Below are 15610 nucleotides of genomic sequence, written 5' to 3'. Positions count from 1 at the left end.
CTCCCTACCACAGACATGTGAAACGCCTGGGCTCTGGGGATTTACCGGAGCCTGGAGTCAATAATGGAACTTCCTGGAGCATAGGGGGAAGACCCAAAAGACAGACACACAGAGCTCAAACAGTGTCTTCAACATCAAATCTTATTCTAAAAAATTGAAAAGATGGAATTAAAGCAAGAATAGGTGAACTTTATTTAAAAAAAATTCAAATGACCTTCAATGTTTAAAATGCTGATATAAAGGGGATGGAAATATATCACAAAGCATTTTTTACAAGACTACTTTGAATGATAGAACCTAGAGTGAGATCGAATATACTTAATCTCACTAAAATCAACATTTACTTTCTCCATGCTCCTGGATAAATCATTAGAGCCTCTTGATTCTTCATTTATAATACATACTTCATCTTCTTTGTATTTTAATATGTACTCTAGGAACTTTGTTTCGTTTGTTTTGTTTTGTGATGAAGATAAAGCTGCTTAGATAATTGTGAAGGACGGGGTAAATATGAGGGGTTATATTTATACAATGCCCAGCACACTGGTCCTTAATAAGTGGTTGCTCTTGTAATTTTTATTCTAATTATCGTGATCACCATCCTTCTTACCATTTAATTACCTCTGTGCAAAGTGAAGGATATAAGCATGTTCGAATTAATAATGTAATAATGGATACCTCTTATTGATTGTAAAACTATATGCCAAGTCTGTATCCCCAGAACACGGAGAGAACGGCATAGTGATCATCACTTTACTGAGGCTCAGAGAAGTCAGGCATCTTTTTTTTTTTTTTTTTTTTCCAAGTTGCCCAAGTGATTCTCATTGTGTAGCCAAGGTTAGGAGCCGTCGTTCCAGAAGTCCCGTGGTCATCAAAATGGCTTGTTAAAATGGATCTAGCTCGTGTTCTTCAGAAAAGGAAGCAGGAGAAAAAAACCCACCACCTGCTTTCTACAGGGCTGCTGTGGCAAGGAATAACTCTAGGACACTGGTACCCCAATGGGTGAGGGGTTCTGCACTTGGATCTTTTCATTACATCGCACTCCCACCCAACCACTCAAGTCCCCTGATCACCCCTGCTCAAGATGAGTCTGCTGGCCATGCTGGGAGGTCTAGATACTTTTGAAAAGAGGAGGCTCGGATGTGACAGGCAGGTTATATTTCTTTAACTCACTGCCGGGTCCCGTCTGTGTCACTTCCAAACTCTGGGCCTCTGTGTCTTTTGTAAAATGCAGATCCTAGCTCCTGTCTCACTAGGGTGCTGTGAGGCTCAAAGCAGACCATGTGGATGGAGCCCCTCTGTGGTCTGTAATGGATAAAGTGCCTATCCCCACGAAGGCGGTGGCTGAGTGAGGGAGGAGGGAGACTGCTTTGCAATGCATCAGAGGGAGGGAGGCAGAGGGGACAGACTGAGGAGCCCAGGAGAAGCTGAGCTAACCTGGGTGGGCTTTCCTGAGATTCGCCCCTAATCCCCCTACCTGTGAGAACCCCATGCTTTCCCAGTTCCTCCAGATGGAGTCTGACCACATCAGAGCCTCCCTCTAGTGGTTTCGGTGCTAGGCGGCCAGACTTCCCGATCCCACACTGCCATCCGAATTCCTTACAGGTATTGGCCTCGCTTATAATTCCATCCAGGGGATCAGAATCCCCACTTTATCCCCTCTGCTGATTCCCTTTCTGTGAACTGGAAAAAGCACCAACGTATGAAATCTACCAGCTCTCTATTTTCTTCTTCTCCTCTCCCCCACCCCCTTCAATCCCCTTCCTCCCCCCCCCCCCCCCCCTCCTCTTTCAAAAACAGGTCTTCTTGTCCCACACCACAGCTAGGGGCATAACTCACAGTTTCTGTTCTTTCAGCTTCTATATCCCTCAAAATGGGAAGTTAAGGTCAAAGTGAGATGCCTGCGGTTATGTCTTTCAGAACCAGCATCTAGATCCCCCAGATCTGGTGCCTCTGTTCATTGATTCCTTCATTCCTTCCTTCATTCATTCATTGAATTTGTTGAATGAACATGGAGTTCCAGGAATATGGCAGCATTTGTTGAATGGGCACTTGCCTGGAGTCAAAGGACAGACAATTGGGAAGCCGAAGGGATCCTATCATACCTCAGCCCTCCCACCATTCCCATCCTGTTCCACTTCCTAAATCCTCTTAGTTTCCTTCTTTTCTCTTGCTCGCCTCCCAGGCTGGTCTCAACAAAGAAGTCAGTGTGTCCTTTTTAAAATGCAATTTATAATAAGTCACTCCTCGTTCAAAACTCAACAATGACTCACCATTTCACTCAAAGTGGAAACCCAGATCCTTACTATGACCTATAAAACTGCCAGATCTTCCTCTGCCCGACTCCTACTTAGCTTTCTGGCTTCTGTCTTCACATTCCCCTACCCTGGCTACCAGGCTTCTCACCCTCCTCCAACACAACAGGCACTCCTGTGCATGGGCTGTGAGGCTTCCCTGCTCTTCTCTCTCCTCTTTGTTCATTTTTTGCATCCTAATCCAGGGTTCTTGGCTGCCCAGCCCATTTAAGAATGCTGAATTCCCAGCAGCCCCAGCACAGGAGACAATGGAGCGGTCTGGAGGTTCAACATGTTAAGAAACACTAGTCTGTTCATTAAGGATTTCCTAGTCTGCTTCTACCTGAAGCCAAACATCTGGATGGAATATGCAAAAGCCAGACCACATAGTTGGGTGTTCTTCACATGTGAGTATTTGCCAGCAAAACGCAGACCATCTGGTGACTGCCGCTGTTTCATTCTGTATCCTTAAGTTCAGGTTCAGTGACTTTAAATTCAACAAACATTTGTTTACACCAACCCTTTGCTGGACCCTGTGCCGGTGGCGGGGGATCTAGAGAGGAATGATTCCCACCATGGACGAACTGGCAGGCCAGGAATGGGTGCCAAGGTCACAGTTGATTTTCTCCAAGGCAAAAAGTGCCACATGAAGGTTCCAGATCTGAATCAAGGGGCTGATTAAGGGGGTGGGGGGTGGGGTTCATAGACAACCAGTGAATTGGAACTTTGGAAGCTGCAGCCTGTCAAGGCAAGGAGAGAACCTCGCAGAGCTCAGTTGTTTGATCTGTAGAATGGGGGAGACATCCTTGGGTTGCCCAAGACTAGAGTGGACAGTGAGGAAAAGAATATGAGGTCCGTGGTGTAGGGGCACTGCCATCTCATCTGCAAATGGGGGGTGTGAGCATGTAATGTAATGTAATAAAAATTCTTCCCCATGTTTGAAAGTATAGGTTAAACTATGGACCAACCAAATATAGGAGTTTTACCTCTTTTGAAAGTAGCTCCTCCTCCTCTCTTTACTGCGTAAACATTTACTCACTTAAGACACAGACGCTTGCTCCACCCTCCTGGAGAAGTCTTCTCTGACTGCGAGTACGTGAGCCACTTTTAACTGTCCACGGCCACCCCTCGCCTGACTAAGCTCTGCCACAGTTCCTATCCCCCCGTGTTCTCATCGTCTGAGTCCGGGACTCATACAGACCAGATGGAAGGGAACACACGCCCTCCTCCCTGGACACTTCAGAGCTCACTGACTTTCACACGCCAGGGTGGTGCCTTCTCCAGGCACTCTACAGGGAGCAAGTCCTGAAGGGACCATGAGGAGCGGACATAAGGACCCTGGATGGCTGGGGTGGGGGACGATGGAGAAAACGGACGTTGCCCGGAGGCAAATAGTGCCCAGCCCTTTGCCTTTTTTTGTCAGCTGGGGACACAGAAGACATTTCCTGACATGCACAATTCTGCCATAAGTGGCTATGTCATGAGGCTGGTGTCAGGATGCTTGGAAGGGCTCCCTCTCCCTTCTTGCTCCCCTCCTATTCATTCCACATGGCTTTATGTTTTTCCTTTCTCTTGCGTCCTTTTTCCTTATTCCTCATTTACCTTTACCCCGCCTTTCTTTTCCTTTTCCTTTCTACCTACCCATCTTAATTCCCATGACTTAGGAAGGTTGGGGATCCCGTAACTGAGGAGGGACTAGGTCGGCAGAAGGGGAAGCCCTACTGAGTTGACTGTGGGCTCAGCCTACCTCGCCCGATTTCATGCTCATCATCACTCTGTCGGCAGATTTTTCTTATTCCTCCTTTGCAGATGAGAAATCTGGGGCTGGAGAGATCAAAGGATGTTTCCGAAATCACACATCTAGGCCAAAACCACACGTCACCAGGCCGCTCTCGGAGCGCCAACTACACACCAGGTCCTGCGCAAGCCCTGGAGGGTGAAGATACACATGTCATTTTCTGTCAAGCTCTCCTACTCCGGCAGCAGCCGAGCGCCTGTGATTCTGCTGTGATTCTTCGTAACACGCTGCTTGGCATGATCAAATCACAGGTTGGGCAGAAACATACAAAATAAAAGTGGGTGGCAGTTACAGATGAAGCAAGAATGGGAAAATGTTGGTGCCTGTTGAAGTTGAGTGATGGGTATCTCGAGATTTATTGTACGGCTTTGTTATGCCTGGTTAATGTTTGAAAACGCCGTGTTAAGTGGCTCCTAATTATATCTTCTCAAAACAGACAACCACCCTACCCCCAGCCCCGGAGAATCCCTTCTGGGAAGTTAAGACTCCTAAGTACAGACACCTTCCCAAAACAGATTTGTCCCTGTAAGCCCTTGTTCTTGCATAGGGTTGTCTGGGTAAAAATGGCCCTAGTTTGGAAAGGAGGAGCCAAATCACACGAACAACATATACCCCAGCTGTCTGTGGGCACAGGCAGGACAATCACGTGGACTGAGAAGCCTCTGTCCACCTGGGACATCATGGAGTGCATTATCCTCTGTTTTATAAGCCTTCTGTGATACACGCACTATTTATCACGATTGCTTAGAAGACACTAGAAAAAATTATGATCCTCCCAGACCCATGAACCTTTGTTCTTTTGTCTTACAGGAAACCATTCTCTTCAACATCAGAGTCTCCATTTCTGAGAAGGCAATAGAATAATCAATTTCCTACAATGTTGCTTTGCACAGGAAAGAGCTTGATTGAAAACCAAAGCCACTGATTGTATCTCCCGTCTACTCTGAGGAGGCTTTTCATCCTGGTTCTTTGAGATCTTGGCCATGATGGCTTGTTGGCAGATGGGTCCATCTCTATATTGGGCGTGGTAAAAGGCAGGGTCCTGAGTTAACGGCACATCTCTTCCCACCCCAGAAGTGACCATGTAACAATCTCAGATAGCCGCTCCTCTGGTTCTTTCTGGATTTAGAAACTTGTGTGAGCTGCGGACGTGCTGCTTCTCCTGCATGTATAATCTGGATCCCGAGTGTGACCAAAACCCGGCTCTGCTGGTGGGTGAAATCTGTTAGGCTGTGGGGAACGTGGGGTGATTGTACCAATCTGTCAGTTCAGTGTTTTTCCCTGAGTACATTCTACATGCTGAGGCTTGTGCGAGGAGCCTGGGAGAAACAGAGGGGAACGTGATTGTGTCCTTTCATGTGGGAGCCGGGGAGACAAACAACGTAATTTAAACTGAACGTATTCCAAAGCAAGATTCTCTCATTTTACCCAAAAACTCACACCTATTTCTGTGAATGATCCCATTCACCCCCCACCCCCTGCCCCCATCACTCTTACCAGAGACATGGGATTCATCCTAGATTGTTTCCTCCTTCCCACCCTCCCACACCCCATATAACATCCTAAATCTTCTAGATTATTCTTCTGCTCCTCCTTTCCCATCTCATGAGCTCTACCCCATTGGCTGTCTTGCATGACCTCCCTCCCGAGTTTCCCCGGGGCCACCCCTTCCCAGATGACAGATCATTGACAGGTTTACTTTTGAAAACCTGTCAATGGCTTTCCATCTCCTTTCAGGTCAAGCCTGTCAATCATCTGAAAACCAGGTGCTTCCCAAGATGCTGACTCACGAGACATTTCCCATCCAGTTTCCCACCGTTTTCCTTTGGGAGTCGCCCAGCCAGTTTTTTTTTTCTCCTTCTGGGATTCCATTCCATTTTCCTGATGGCTCCCCTTCTCCCTGACTTATATTCTGTCTGACACGTATCTCCCCCTATTTAAATGCTACCCATGCTTCCTGCTTACTCAAATGCCACCTCCTACATGAAGCCTTGCCTGATCTCCCAGTCTGAAGTCACTTTTCATCTCCAAATCTCTCAGAGAAGCATTGTGGCTAGACCAATGCTTGAGATACAACAGGCGTGGACTTGAAATTTGATTACGCCACTAAATAACCAGGTGCTATTAGGGAGTCAAACTCTCCAAGCCCCAGTCTTTCTGCCAGTGAAATGGGGACCAATCATTCCTCATATTTTTGTTGTGAGGATGAGAAACTACGGTCTTAGCACAATGCCTATAGCACGTGTTTGCTAAAGGGGGGGTATCCTTAACATCATTCATGGCCATTATTATGCTCTGTCTTTAAGTTGTGTGGGCATTGGCCAAAACTCCCACACTCTGAAGCGAAGTGGGTGAGGGTGATGGGTGAGGGCTGCATTTACCGTACGGTGGGGGTCTGCTCTGGCGGCCGAGGGCACGGAGCGGTCAGGTCACGGAATGCAGCAGGTTCGGGGCCGACACTACCAAAGCCCCTAGGCCCCGCAAGGACCAGCTTGTTTCATTAAAACAAAGGGAAGGGTTTCCTTGGAAATCCTATTTTTCCCCAGATTTCCCTCTTGGCTGCTTCTGTGGCCACACATGTTTCCGATGAGTCCACATTCAAATGAATTTCAGCCGACAAATAACTCGATACAGCTCTTTGGTGGGAGAGAATTCCTTCGGGATGAGGTCGTGGTTTGGCTACAGTAAAATTAAAAATAACCCAGAACCCCCCGCCGCCCAGGCTGGCATCAAACCAGGACAGTGCATTTGGGAACCATTATCGGGTTTATCGGGGTAACATATCGCAGAAAACCTGCTTCTGTTTATAGACCATTTTATTATTCCGTTTTGACATTTCCCTTTTTTCTTCAACCTTTTTCCCCCTTAAGCAAATATCTATTAGACTGAATTGAAATGTGATCCAACCAAATATACTGTTTTTCAACTTCAGGCTAAAGCAGGTCTGACTAGAAGCAGAAACGCTTAAGTGAAAAGTTATGATTTACTTTCTTTCTAAAGGGAAACAGTGTCAGAAGGAGAATTTTATGTGACAAGGGAGCTTGTGGAGCACGGAGCAGGGGGCTGGCGGCTGACGGGGGGCCTGGGAAAGCCCTGGAGCTTAGAAGGCCAGGAACGACCCTGCCCGAGCACCCCCGGGGGGAACACTGGGAAGAGTGCACAGGCAGAACCTGCTTTTTCCAAATCGGCAAAATCCCCAGATTGGATGGTACGTATGTGAAGGGTCAGATCAGGAAGAAAACCTAGGGATGGTTGACCTCCCTCCACCCCTGTTATCTTACTATTGGGTAAACTGAGGCCCACAAGGCTGCAATGACTCGCCCAAGGTAACTACACTGAGCCCTGGAGCTCAGCACGTGTGAGTTTGAGGACCAGCTCTACCACAAGACCCTGGGCAAGAGACTCAACTTTCTTGTGTCTCAAGTCCATTGTCTATGAAATGGGGTGATGACTGTTTGTGCCCTGCCTATGTCAGACAGTGATGGAAAGATCCAATGGAGAAACAGCCAATAGAGCAATTACTTCCTGAGTGCTTTTTCTGTCCTGTGCGCCGTCCCAACCCTTCACACACCCACCTGCTACTCACAGCAATCCTACCAGGTAGATTCCAGGATGGTCCCAATCCTGAAGATAAGAGAGCTGTGTGAGGCTCAGATAAGTTCAGTGACACGACCACAGTCAGGTCGTTGGAGGACAGTAGATGCTTGATTTGAACCAGGAGCAGATTCTGATATGAGAGTCTGTGCTCTTGACCTTGACGTGAGCAGGTCTCTGTGACCCCTTAAATCAGAACCCCGATTCAAGGGTGAAATGTGAAGTCCATGCTCAGCCGGGACAGAAGCCCAGGTCTTCTGAGTCTTGACCCTTTGTCCTGTGTCCTTTGCCAGGGCCCGAACTGTCCAGCTTCCATCTCCAACTGGGGAGAAGGCCAGGCTGCTTTCCTGCCCTTGTTGTCAGGCCTGGAGCAACAGATGAAATGATGGAATGGAAAGGTGATTTGGACTCTCCGCGAACGCAGCAAAGTACAGACCCGGAAGGAATGTGTGCTGGCGAGTGCTGGGGGCTCCAGAGGCGGGCCTTCCCTGAAGACTGACATGCGCGTAACAGCATTTCCTGGGTAAGGCTGTGAGGTTGTGAGGTCCCCGTGGTTGCTGAATCTCGCTCTGCCTTTGTGTCTGCTCTCCTCCCTCTTCCTCCTTCCCTTTGACTTCCGATTGTTCCCAGGCATGACTGCCTCCTGGCTCCCCTCTTCATAAGTGCCTGAAGGTCTGATGCCCTAACTTCCTCTATCATATCCATGTTCCTGTCCCGTTTGCTGTCTGTGTTCCAGCTCCACTGCTGTGTGTGCGTGCGTGTGTGTGTGTGTGTATTTTGTTCTGACTTCTTGGATGCACCAGGCTCTCCCTTCCCCCGGGGGCTGTTGCCTTGGCCCAGAATGCTCTGCCCTCCACTCTGCCCAGCTAACAACCCACCCTTCAGGCCGAGGTCCCAGTGTCCTTCCTCAGATACAACCTCCCTGATCCTCTGTCTTAATCTCTCCCTACATCTTCTTGTTTTTCTCTCTCATAGAACCATTCCTTTTCCTTTGTGCCTTTCTGACACTGCACTCATTTCGTTTTTTACCTATCTCTTTATCGAGACCGGAGCTCAACAAACTATCTATCACTGTAATAAACTATTGCAGCCTGTACAGCCTGAGTAGAAATGATTTTTACATTGTAAATGGCTATAGAAGCACCAATATAATATCCTTGATTTTGCTTCTTTGCCCTGCAAAGCCTAAAATATTATTACTTGTATTTATCTTTTAAGATAAAGTTAGCTTACCCCGCTCCAGACTGTAAACTCCATGAAAGCATAGACCATATCTCTTTAATCTACTCCGTGTACCGATTACCTGATTCAGTGCCTGGCATATAGTGGATGTTCAGTCAAAATTGGTTTACTGAAATGATCAATGAATTCTCCCCTCTTTCCAGCTCCCCCAGTGGAAGGCCGTGGGTTTGGTAGGAAGAATTCATGTGGCATCCAAAAATCTCATTTGAACTCCAACGCTACTGTTTGTTAGCTGTGGGGCTCCGGATCGGTCAACATCTTTGAACCACAATTTCTTCATCCTTTGAATGAAGTTAATAATGGGAGGGGTGAAATAAGGTTATAAACATAAAGGTGACTTGACAAAATGTAAAGACCATATAAAATGTTAACTATTGTCATACTAATTGATGCTATTGTGCCAAATATCAATTTATTGCCTGTTAGCTCCAAATTCACCTTTTGCTGCTTGCTCTGTGATGATGAAGGACTCTGGAAATATTTTCCCTTTGTCAGCTCATGCAATGTTTAGCTTTTCCAGTAGAGGGCGCAGAAGGGACAGGTCAAGAAGAAGGCACTTCACTCTGGTGGGCTGCTTCCTCCTCCTACCGTTCTGCTGCCAGGGTCACATTTAGGGGCATCTAGTGGGGCTCCCCCTATCAAGTTGTGGTGGCCACCTTATGGACAATTTCCCTTTGACTTTCAGTGCCACCTCTAAGGGCTCACAGGCTCTCCAGCGGCCAGCTCCCAGCTTTGCCTGCATCACGGTAGGTTTCCAGCTTGTCAGTCATGCCTGTGGTTTCTTGCCTCCCATCTTTGGCCTGCAAGCACCACGGAGGAGCCTTTCTTTCTTACCAATTCCAGCTGTGGGCCCCTGCCCATCTGTCTCAGCCTCCTTATACCTGGGAGGGGTATTTCAGCTGTAGTTCCCTGTCCACCACCCTCGTCCTGGTGTCTGGGCATCAGCTTTGACCTGGGACAAGCCACTGAGCTTCTCTGCTGTCCACAGAGTACAACCTGCACCTTCTCCAATGAGGAGAGTCCCATCCTAGGAGAAAGCCCTCTGCCTTCCCAGTTTATTTCTCCCACAGATGCCCTCCATCAACCTTAGGGAATTCTTAGGTGACTCATCACTCCTTTATAGATGAACTGTGGCTATTGTCCTGGTTAGTCATTATTTATGTTACATTTTCTCTGTTCAAATAACTGTAAGCATTCTGTCTCCTGATCGTGCCCTGGCTGATGGAGAACTGTTGTGGCAAGTAGTCTCAGGAGATAGACCCACAAAGATGAGATTTAAGGATTGGTTTGGTTGTGTCTTTAAACTTGAATGTAGTGCTGGGTTTTTTGTTTTTGTTTCCTAATGGGAAATGAGAAGCTAGTGGTCCATGGCATGCAGTGGCCTGCTGGTTAGTCAAGCTGTCACCTGTGGTTGAATGTGGTGAGGTGCCAACTGAAGACATGCCTTGGGAGCCCAAGTGGCTCCTGCACATGACCATTTGGTAGTAATGATGACCACGGGAGCTGTGGTGTGGGGGGACTCTTCTGAGTACAAGTGAGCAATTACAGAAAAAAAAAATGACAAACTCTAGTCCTTTAACTATCGACTCAAGTCATATGTTAAGGATCAGAAAGACCCTAAAATATGCTGTTTTTTCTTATAACCACAGGGCTACTATTAGGAAAATCAACAAAAAAATGTATTGGACAGGTTGCTGAATTAAAATGGCAGTTGCATTCAAAGTCTTGTCAAGTTTATCACGTGAAAGTCAGGACATTTATTGGGAAATACGAAGATACGAAAATCTGGCATGAGAACAACTGGTTGGATGCAGATGATACTGACGATCTTGAGCCTCCAAGTTGCTCCGAGTCCATTTGCCACTGAAATTGACTTCTTGGAGACTAGCCTTCCTTTACCTGAAAACCTTCTCATAAATTTACCTGGGGTAGGTTATTCCTGTCCCCTGCCTTAATAGAGGCTGATTATTTTCTTCGAAATCTACCACAACCACGTCTGTTGCCCCTGGATCCATAGCCAAGGTCACATCTGTACCGGCTCCGGCAATAAAAATACCTACCAAAGCCCAGGTGGAAATAGTTTAAACCAAAAAGGATTTAAATTTCTGCTAATATATAAGTAGAAAGCAGGGCACATGAGTGGAAGCTGATTTGGTAGATGTTAGACCAAAGAAGGTAGAATATAACAATAGAGTGGGCCAAATTCATTTGATATTACTAAATATTCCAGATCATGTGCTAACTCCTACATCTAGCGGTGGCTCTCCTAGCTTACTTGGGAACTATGAACCTGCTGGAGAGGTGCAGTTTGTAGAGTGAGGAAATGCAGAGGATTTCCAGCCTCCTCTCTACCCTCCAAAAGACCAACTTTGCTGGGGAGAAAACCATATAGATCCATGTGAAAAGTGAGTCAGAAACAACCTCTTAGGAAGGCAGCCACCTGGGAACAGTGGGAAAACAAGCAGCATAAATAGCCACAACTGTGGTGTTCAGAAGGGTGGGCTGGAGGAGTCAGAAGCCATTCGTTGGAAGGGAAGGGCTTTTGTTGGAGGTGGAGGGATGCCTAGGTGTGGGGGGGTCATGACAATGGAGTGGGGTAGCTGAAAGAGAGAGGCAGGCTTTTAGATCAAGAGTGAAAGCATGGCCACAGAGCAGGGTCTTCAGATCTGTGGAGTCTGACAAATGTCCCACAGATGCTTAGGGAAACTCAAGGTCCCAACAACAGACTGACTCCCATGTGTAAGTATGACCTAAGACCTCAGCATCTTTGGCCTGTGTCTGGGGCTGTGGTGCTTCCTTTCTAGATCCAAATGGCTCATAACCACAGTAACAGCACTTTGATAAGATGCAATAGTATTGCGACTGGAATTTTGGTAAAAAAAAAAAAAAAATATGGCTCAGTCCTTGGGCAAGTGGCTTCCCCTTGGTGAATTTGCCTTCCTGCCTAAACGATGAGCAACTTGCACTAGGCCATCCCTCAAGCTTTGAGAATTTAGGATTCTTGTCTTTATGTTTTTTAAAGTTAAGTCCATACAAAGTGTCCTATTTGAAGGTCTAGAAACCAGTAAGATAGGAACAGAAGTACCAGTTTCTCTGAGAAGAGACTATCCACATCAGCGTGGAAAGAAAAATCAATGGGCTCTACTTGTTCTGTCTTCCAGACTCTGATGTTCATAACGTTGCTTCACTTTAGGCTTCTGAGCATTTGTAGTAGTTGGTTAATCAAAAGCGCCATTAAAAGAACTACAATCCTATGCTTTAGCTGAATATAAAGAATATATTAAAAATCAATGTTAAATGGTTAATTGACCAGTGTTTCTTTAGAGGTATAAGCTCCCCAGCCCTGGGGTGTGCAGATATCAGCAGAACGACTCTCTTCTAGGAGTGTCACAAAAGGGCGTTTCTGAATGACATAGAACCCAGAGAACACGTGCCAAGCTGTCACTGTCCAGATTTATGCTGATTAAGCTATGAGATAAATATGTGTGCTGGTCACTTGGGGTTGGCTTACTCCACCTATCACAGCAGAGAAGGAAACACTTCCTTTGTTCATGGGTCTATTTCTGAATTGCATGGATATTACAACCCTGATATATCGGTACCTTATGCTTTTTTCTTAACTAAGGAAGAGACTTGTGAAAAGAAATAAGAGAAGACACAGAAAGCTGGGTGACTGCCACAAGGCTAAATTGGATATGTCATGAATAATAAAATAAAGATGAAATATGCCTTATTATTTGCAAATTTAACTAAATCTATGAGAAATATTTAATTATAGCTATAAAAGTTGTCATCAAAATGACCTACCCTAATATGAACATAAAAAGAGTAGACAATGAAATCTTCATTAGTTAATTAAAATTTCTTAATTTAATGAAGTAAGTGTCATTCAGATAGATGAAGTTAAACAAACATGGTATGCCCTGTAGTTTACAAATGAGACCCTGAAAATAAAAATGGTTAGAAAAGTAAAACTCTGTCTTTGTTTTGTGAACTTGTTCATTCAGTGCCCTCACTATAGTCTAATATAACATGCATGTTATCAAATGTCAGAGCTGGAAGGATCCAGGACAAAATGGATGGGACTCGGTAAACATTTCTGCATGCGTGGATAATCATCTGCTCCAGCACGCACAGGGAATTTAGAGGAAGAAACACCTGGTGCCAGAAGCACTCACATTAGACTAAGGATAAAATACCTCTTCTACAAGGATATAGCAGCAATGGTGGCTTTATAGACACTATCCGACATCTTCGGATGAATTGCTCAGTGCACATGCCAATGACGGTATTAGGTTGAGCTGGGGGTGAAAGAATGAGGACGATCGGATGTCTGTCTCTCCCACTACCGCGTGGCAATCATCCTTTGTAGATCGCGAAGTGAGTTTAAAAACTTCATTAACCGATCAAAGTCCCAGACCAGGACTTGTTGAGAGGAATGTATCAACGTTGGCTTCTGCAGGAAAAGCAGGCCAAGCTCAGGAACCCAACAGGAGACAATATTCTGGCACTGGGATGTGTGCTATGTTAACCAGCCAGTGTCTCCAGACCCGCTTGATAAAGGATTCCCTTGTCCCCTCTATGCAAATCTGTACTTTGAGGTGATAGCTGCACATACCTCCTAAGCTATCCTAGATCTAGTCTTTGAAAGATCAGAGACTGATTGAAGTCCCCATTCCCCGATGCTTCATTCATGTATTGTTACCTCCTCCTGAAGCTACCATTTCCTTTACTCCGTGACATATCAGTGCCTAGGCTGTGGAGTCCCCAAGTCCCAAGATTCAGCTTTGAAGTTTCTTAGGGCCAAAACAGCTGCCCCAAACCAGCACGTTGTGAAGAACCCCGAGAGAGGTGTGATGGGAGCCATGTAGAACTGGTGGCTTGGAGAGCAGTGGTATGACCCAAACCATCCCTTCCCATTGACAACAGGTGATTTGCCACTGATCTTGGCTTACTGGGGAACACTGTGACCTTTAAACCTTTGTACATATTAGCTGTGCAAACACTCGTATTCAAAATATTACCTATGTTTCCAGCCTCAGTTTATGCACCACAGCCCTTAGAGAGATAACACTCATAATTAGATGTTCACATCATCTACTTTCTCGTTCTTTAGGGAATTAGACAGAACCTCAGAGCTCCTGGGAAACTCCCATAACTTCTGGACCAGAGTTTCCAAAATGTGCATTTCAATATCCTTGGTCTTCAGTGTTCCATGAATGTCAGGCAGTGAGCAAGTAGGCATCCAGACCCACTGTCCCCACCTCTTCAACCAGCTCTGGTTGTCTGCGTTTCATGGTGTTCTAGGTAAGCTTTTGTTTAAACACAGGGATTTTTAGGCAAAAATGTTTAAATTACCTACCTACAGCCACTGTTGTGAAGAGGAACTGAAATAAACACTCCTGTGTGCTTAACACATGGCTTACGGGTATTGAGTGTGCAAGAAGGTTCACGTTTCTGAAGCACAGTGATTGAGAGCATGAGCCATGGAACTCAGCTGCCTGGGTCAGAATTCTAGACCTGCCACGTACAGCTCCGCGAGCTTGGAGCATTTCCTTAGCACTTTTGTGTCTCAGTTTTCTTCGCTGTAAAAAATGAGGATAGAGAGGTTAATCTGCATAACATACCTTCTGGGCCCACCTCCTGGTAAGTGCTATTCATAAGCATTTATACTTACTTGTATCTTCACTATAATTGTCGGTTCCCTCTCCAGTTCCCTCCCTTCAGTCCGTATTTTCCAAATCATCTTCCCATAGAGCCATCAAAATAATCTCTGGAAGGCATAAATTCAGCCATGTCACTTCTCAGTTTAAAATCTTTCCCTCTCTTCCTATCACTCTCATATATTTTTGCCTTCTTGTCCAGCCTCACCTTCTACTGGTCTCCCATCTTTTATACCCCCAGGGAAAAAACCCATGTGCACCAGTTATGTGAAGTCCTTGATGGTGCCATGCTCTCCTGCCACATGCTGTCACTTCTATCTGATATAGTCACCCTCTTCTTCCTGCCCCTATGTCTGTCTCCCTCTGGTCCTCAGAGCTCAGCTCAGCCACCATCACCAGGATGACTTTCATAATTATGTTCTTAGCAAGTAGCGCATGGTCTTACACGCAGTATAAGTCATCGGATAACTGAAAAATGGAATGAAAAAGGAGTTCAGAGAAGAGATGAAAAATGTTTTCATTTAGAATTTCCTCCCTTTACCCCTGGGCCAGTGCTCTTCCCTTATCACCTTAGGAATTCAGAGATGCTAACTTGAAAACTCTCTGAAAAAACCTTGCATGGGCAACTACAGTTCTATAGGTCCAGTCTAGCTATCTTGAGGGCACAAAATGAGTTAATAACAGGTAGTTCAAGTCAACATGCCATGCATGGCTGCTTCTCAAACAACCCAACTCACTCTAAGGCTAGAATGGGACATTTATTAAAAACACTGGCAAAATCTGTCAGAGTGAGACCTTTCATATCCGTAATTCCTACCATCTGTAACATCTTACGTTACATAAGATCCCCAATTACCAGTAGCCGTGTTAATCCATCATCTGTCCCAAATATTTTTAGCTGTTCTTTCTGTTTTTGTAAGTGTATGTGTTTTAGTCGCCACAATTAATTTTATGCTGACTTTATCAGATTATGCGACCATCCAAAATCTTTTGGGAGTGATTTTTCAGAAGTATTATAA

Source organism: Panthera uncia (genome assembly GCF_023721935.1).
Source record: "Panthera uncia isolate 11264 chromosome A3 unlocalized genomic scaffold, Puncia_PCG_1.0 HiC_scaffold_12, whole genome shotgun sequence".
NCBI classification, from domain to species: domain Eukaryota; kingdom Metazoa; phylum Chordata; class Mammalia; order Carnivora; family Felidae; genus Panthera; species Panthera uncia.
The sequence above is the reverse complement of the archived record's forward strand: the minus strand, read 5'-3'. Positions refer to the sequence as shown.